The following is a 6,867-nucleotide window of genomic DNA, read 5'->3' on the forward strand; positions in this document are numbered from 1 at the left end:
TTGGATGATGAGTGGATGGATGGTTGATGGGTGGATAATGGATGGATGATTGATGGATGGATGGATGGATACATGACATGAAACATTCCTGGGGCTTGGTGACTTAGCCAAGGTAACCTGCCAAATGAGGGCAGGTCTAAGACTCACAGTTTCCTTCTGGTTCCCCGCCCTGTAGCTAAACAGCAGGTTACTTGGAGCCCAGCAGGAACAGTCACATTGCCCTGGGGCAGAAATGCACTTTGGGAGGAAGCCAGCCCAGGGAAGAAACCCTGGCACTCACTCCTGTCTGTGGACTTGCCTCTCTGGTCTCTCCATTTGGCATACTGTTCTCTTTCCTCACCCTGCTGACTATACTCGTCATTTAAGACTGAGCTCAATTTAGTTAAATGGCAAGATACAACACACATTTACAAAGATTAGAAGCCATACAGAAAATATTTACCAGCCTGACTTTATATATATTACAAACCAGAATCTTCCATACTGGGATAGATACTAAAAGGTGAGTAGGGGTGCCTGGATGGCTCAGTCGGTTAAGTGTCTGACTCTTGATCTCAGCTCAGGTCTTGATCTCAGGGTCATGAGTTCAAGCCCTGTGTGGGGCTCTATGCTGGACATGAAGCCTACTTTAAAAAAAAAGTGAGAGATAAGAGTCTGTGAGAAGATATTTGTAACACATATAGCAGACAAAAGATTACTATCTATAACATGTAAAGGGCTCCTATAAATGAATAAAAAGACCAATACACCAATTAAAGAAACTCAGGGCAAATGGATAAAGAAGCTGGGGCACGTCCACTCAATGGAATATTATTCAGCGATCCAGACAGGTAAAAAGAAACCAACAGGCGATTCAAGACTAGAAATAATAAAAACAGACGATTAACTTACGAAGAAGCCAGTAGTAAGAGAAATGCAAAGTAAAACAATACCATTGTTTACCTCTCAGATTGCCAAAAATTGGAAAGGACTGATAGAATACAGTGTTGATGGGCATGTAGGGAAATGGGTACCCGTCGGTGGGAATGTAAACTGGCAAAATTGTTTTGGAGAGAATTTTGGCAAAAATGTTTTCTTTTTTAGCAAAAAGACTAAACAAAATTTTTTTAATGTTTATTTTTGAGAGAGATACAGAGTGTGAGCAGGGGAGGGGCAGAGAGCGAGGGAGACACAGAATCCGAAGCGGGCTCCAGGCTCCGAGCTGTCAGCACAGAGACCGACGCGGGGCTCGAACCCACAAACCACGTGATCATGATCTGAGCCGAAGTTGGATGTTTAACCGACTGAGCCACCCGGGCGCCCCTTGGCAAAAATACTTTTAAGGGTGCCACCACTTTGTAAGTAACCTTACTTACAGGGATGCAGTTTGTTGACATTCACTGGCCAAGCCGTATTTCTGAATCTACTATTCATCACTGCAGCATTGGTTGAAATGATAAAGAAGTCAGGTATTTATCAGTAGGATAATGGACCATAACTATAGTACATTTATACACTAAAATAAGGTAAAATACTACAAAAATGAATTAGGTCCACGAATTAAGTACTAAGATGAAAACCATGTTAAATTAAAAAGCGATTTGTGTGTGTGTGCGTGGTCAGTCAGTTAAGCATCCCACTCTTGATTTCCACTCAGGTCATGATCTCACAGTTCGTGAGATCAAGCCCCACATCGGGCTCTGTACGATGACAGAGAGTGTGTGCTCATGCAAGCAAGGGTGGGGTGAGGGGTAGGGGCAGAGGGAGAGAGAGAATCCCAAGCAGGGCTCGATCTGGGATCTTGACCTGAGCTGAAATCAAGAGTTGGATGCTCAACCCACTGAGCCACCCAGGCGTCCCTGGTATTTTAATCTTTTACCAAAATAAACATTTTTGTCTAAGTGAGAAAAATTATTTTACAAGGCTCCAGTGTTTTTAAAAACTCAGTTAAAAACTTTTTCTTAACTAAATTTATTGTTGAATCTATTCTAAGGTCTGTCCTCTTTGACCAAGTGATCGACACCATATAAACATAGAAAAATACGTTACCACCCTCTAAGAACTTAGGGGAGCCTGGGTGGCTCAGTCGGTTGAGCGTCCGACTTCAGCTCAGGTCACGATCTGGCCGTTTGTGAGTTCGAGCCCCACATCAGGGTCTGTGCTGGGCTCTGTGCTGACAGCTCGGAGCCTGGAACCTGCTTCGGATTCTGTGCCTCCCTCTCTCTGACCCTCCCCCGTTCATGCTCTGTCTCTCTCTGTCTCAAAAATAAATAAACATTAAAAAAAATTAAAAAGAAAAACGTAAATGACTACAAAAACCAAACTCACAGAATCCAGTAGCTACGGAATACTCTAGAAAGAGTTTGGACTAGCTGCCACAAAAACCCAGGGCAGACTTGGCACTCGCTGATTAACTGTGATTTCAGCCTCAAAATTCAAATTTTTGGAGGCTCGTGTTCCTCATCTGCAAAATGAAGAGAGACCATAAAACTAACATAGGGGGTCTAAAAAGCAAAAGTGGGATTGCCGAGCACAGAGGGAAGAATAATGAGCCAGGGTGAGTAGAACAGAGATTAGACTGGTGTATGTACAGTAGGTCCCACCCACCTGTCCCTCTCCCAGAGTCCGGGTTACCGCTGCCCTGCAGAACTGATTTACGCTGGTCACTGAAGGAATTCAGTCGCATGATTGAAAAAATGGCCACAATCATCTCACTTCTGCCGCTTAATAATGATCTGCGGGTTCTAGCCAATACAAAGAAACGATGAGGAGGGAAGGAGGGAAGGAAGGAAGGAGGGAAGGAAGGAAGGAAGGAAGAGAGGGAGGGACGGAAGGAAGAGAGGGAGGGAAGGAAGGAAGAGAAGGAGGGAGGGAGGGAGGGAAGGAAGGAAGAGAGGGAGGGAGGGAGGGAAGGAAGGAAGAGGCAAAAAATGTACAGTTGCTAGAATTGTACACTCAAAATTATAAGATTCAAAATTTTAATCCAGCCTTATTCAAAATAAAAAAAACAATTGGTCACAAGAGCATTTGATGAGAAGACTGATAAGGAAATACATTTTGGCCCAAATTATTTGAGGCCGCCAGGGCTGTCCCAGTGACGGTCACCTTAGCAAGAGAAGGAGGAAGAGGCACCCAGCCAGGTGCCACTGAAGATCTCGTTTATGATTAAACCGGACACGCTTGCTTCCTCGTGTTTGTGCTGGCAGGTCCTTTCGACGTGTTTGCTGTCGTTCAGGGAGAAGGAACTGAAGGGGTTCCACAAGACATCCACCCCGTCAGAGCACAAGACGTTTTTGCGTCCGTTTAATTGCACAGGAACGTAACCTTTAACGACAGACTTGGGATAACCATAAAACCTGTAAAATGTAATTACTAGACAGACCGTATTTGTTCCTTCCTTTAGGCCACGAAATACGCTGGCTGTCGAAAACCCAACTTGCTCATTCGGGCTGCGAACAAACCAGTGGTTTTATGATCGCTGACGAACCATTTTATAAATGTCTACTGTGTAGACATCGGTTGGCCCAAAGCATTTCTGGGAGAGCTGGAGAGCCAGGTTCAAGGTGACGGGGCAAGAACCACAACCGAAGGTTTGGCACAGAACCAGCCTCAACACTACACCACCACTGCCACCCCGGAGGGGCAAAGGAGGCAGGGACATCGCTCATGGCACTGAGACCGGGGGCCCACCAGTGGCACCGTGGCACCAGATGCTGGATTCCGCTGTGTCTTTCACCTCTGTTTCTTCCTCAGCTCCCGATCCACAGTTTAGGTCAGCTTGGACGGTGAGAGGGGGACCATGCCCTTGACCAAGACCGTTAAGGTGGGTTTGAGGTTCCTCAAAAAATTAAAAATAGAACTACCCTACGACCCAGCAATTGCACTACTAGGTGTTTATCCACGGGATCCAGGTGTGCTGTTTCGAAGGGACACATGCACCCCCATGTTTATAGCAGCCCTATCGACAATAGCCAAAGTCTGGAAAGAGCCCAAATGTCCATCGATGGATGAATAGATAAAGAAGATGGGGTATATATATACAATGGAGTATTACTCGGCAATCAAAAAGAATGAAATCTTGCCATTTGCAACTACGTGGCTGGAACTGGAGGGTATTATGCTAAGTGAAATTAGTCAGAGAAAGACAAAAATCATACGACTTCACTCATGAAGACTTTAAGAGACAAAACAGATGAACATAAGGGAAGGGAAACAAAAATAATATAAAAACAGGGAGGGGGACAAAGCATAAGAGACTCACAAATGTGGAGAACAGACTGAGGGTTATGGGTGGGGTTGTGGGAGGGGGGATGGCTAAATGGGGGAGGGGCATTAAGGAATCTACCCCTGAAGTCATTGTTGAACTATACGCTAATTTGGATGTAGATTAAAAAATAAGTTGGGGCGCCTGGGTGGCGCAGTCGGTTAAGCGTCCGACTTCAGCCAGGTCACGATCTCGCGGTCCGTGAGTTCAAGCCCCGCGTCGGGCTCTGGGCTGATGGCTCGGAGCCTGGAGCCTGTTTCCGATTCTGTGTCTCCCTCTCTCTCTGCCCCTCCCCCGTTCATGCTCTGTCTCTCTCTGTCCCAAAAATAAAAAATAAAAAAAAAATAAAAATAAATAAAAAATAAGTTAAAAAAAGTTGAAATTTATTTTAGAGACAGAGGGTGGGAGGAGGGAAGAGGAAGGGAGAGAATCCCAAGCAGGCATCACACTGAGCGCGGAACCTCATGCGGGGCTCGATCCCACAACCCTGGGATCACGACCTGAGCAGAAATCAAGAGTCGGACGCTCAACCGACTGAGCCACCCGGGCGCCCCAAAGTCTTTCTTTTAAATCCAAGATCCAGTTAAGGTTTTTCTATTACATTTGGCCCTGAATACCTCTTTCACTGTAAAGCAGACAACTCCTCCCCTGCCTCTGCTCCTGTCCCCCCCACCCCCCTGCCCTGCCGCCCAAGGTTGACTTGAACAACTCACTCTTGTAGAATGCATTTCTCAGTTGGTGTGATTTTGCCCCCTAGGGGAAAATTTGGTAATACCTGGGGACGTTTTGGGTCACAGCTGGGGAGGCGTATGTTAGTTCTTTTGGATTGCTCTGGCAAAATAACATAGGCTGTTGAGACACGTGGCTTATAAAAACAGAAATTTCTTCCTCACGGTTCTGGAGGCTGGAAAGTCCAAGCTGTGGCCAACAGGTTCAGTGTCTGTCGAGGGTCCGCTTCCCGGCCCACAGATGGCTGTCGTTTTGCTATAAGCTCAGATGGGGAAAGGCAGAGGGAACGTTTATAGGACACTTTATAGGTTAAAGGACACTAATAACATTCGTGAGGGCTCTGCACTCCTGACCTAGTCACGTCCAGAGGCCCCTGCCTCCTAATGTCACCACCCTGGGGATTAGGACATAAACATATGCATTTTGGGGAGACACATCCAGTCTACAGCAATGTTCTACTGGCATGTGACGGGGAGGGGCCAGACGCACTTCCAAATATCCTACGATGTCTAGAAGTGTCCCTACAATAAAGTATCCAGGGGCGCCTGAGTGGCTCAGTCCGTTAAGCCTCCGACTTTGGCTCAGGTCATGATCTCACAGTCTGTGGGTTTGAGCCCCGCATCAGGCTCTGTGCTGACAGCTTGGAGCCTGGAGCCCGCTTCAGACTCTGTGTCTCCCTCTCTCTCTGCCCTTCCCCGACTTGTGCTCTCTCTCTCTCTCTCTCTCTCTCTTAAAAATAAATAAACATTAAAAAAAAAATTATCCAGCCTGAAACGTCAGTAGTGCTACGGTTAAGAACCCCTTGCCCACCTGTCTCTAATTGTTTACTTTGATTTAGATTCACGTTTATTTATTTTTTTAAATGTTTATTTTTGAGACAGAGAGAGACAGAGCATGAACGGGGGGAGGGGCAGAGAGAGAGAGAGGGAGACACAGAATCCGAAGCAGGCTCTGGGCTCTGAGCCGTCAGCACAGAGCCCGACGCGGGGCTTGAACCACGAACTGTGAGATCATGACCTGAGCCGAAGTCAGAGGCTCAACCGACTGAGCCACCCAGGCGCCCCCACCATTGTTCATTTTGGTGCCCGCATTGTCACCGGTCAGCCAGTGTGAGTCACTGTAATTTGCCCCTGTGTCCTTTCCACATTTTCATTCATCTCTCAGCTTGCTTTTTACTCTGTGTCTTTTTTGTAAGTTTTTCGCTAATCTCCAGCACATGGTAAATTCTCATTAACCTATCATTTTTATCATCCTTATTTCATTCAGTAAAAATATTCCTATTCATAGCCACTCCAGTTTTTTACTATTTTCACCCTACCGTGAACAATTCACAATAAACTTGCTTGTACTGGTAGGGATATTCTTTTATGTTAGTATTTTTATTTGAGTAGAAAGGTTCCCAACAGTGGGATTGTTGTCACTAGGTATGTGCATATTTATTTATTTTTATTTTTATTAAAAAAATTTTTTTTTAACATTTATTTATTTTTGGGACAGAGAGAGACAGAGCACAAACGGGGGAGGGGCAGAGAGAGAGGGAGACACAGAATCGGAAGCCGGCTCCAGGCTCTGAGCCGTCAGCCCAGAGCCCGACGCGGGGCTCGAACTCATGGACCGCGAGATCGTGACCCGAGCCGAAGTCGGACGCTTAACCGACTGAGCCACCCAGGCGCTCCGGTATGTGCATATTTAAACTTTTAATCCGTACAGTAAGATCTGGGAGCCCGGGTGGCTCAGTCGGTTGAGCGTCCCACTCTTGATTTTGGCTCAGGTTAAGATCTCAAAGTTGTGGGATCAAGGCCCACGTTGGGCTCTGTGCTGACAACATGGAGCCTGCTTGGGATTCTCTGTCTCTCTCTCTCTGTGTCCCTCCCCGGCTCGCTCTCTCTTTCTAA

Source organism: Panthera uncia, chromosome E1 (assembly GCF_023721935.1).
Source record: "Panthera uncia isolate 11264 chromosome E1, Puncia_PCG_1.0, whole genome shotgun sequence".
NCBI classification, from domain to species: domain Eukaryota; kingdom Metazoa; phylum Chordata; class Mammalia; order Carnivora; family Felidae; genus Panthera; species Panthera uncia.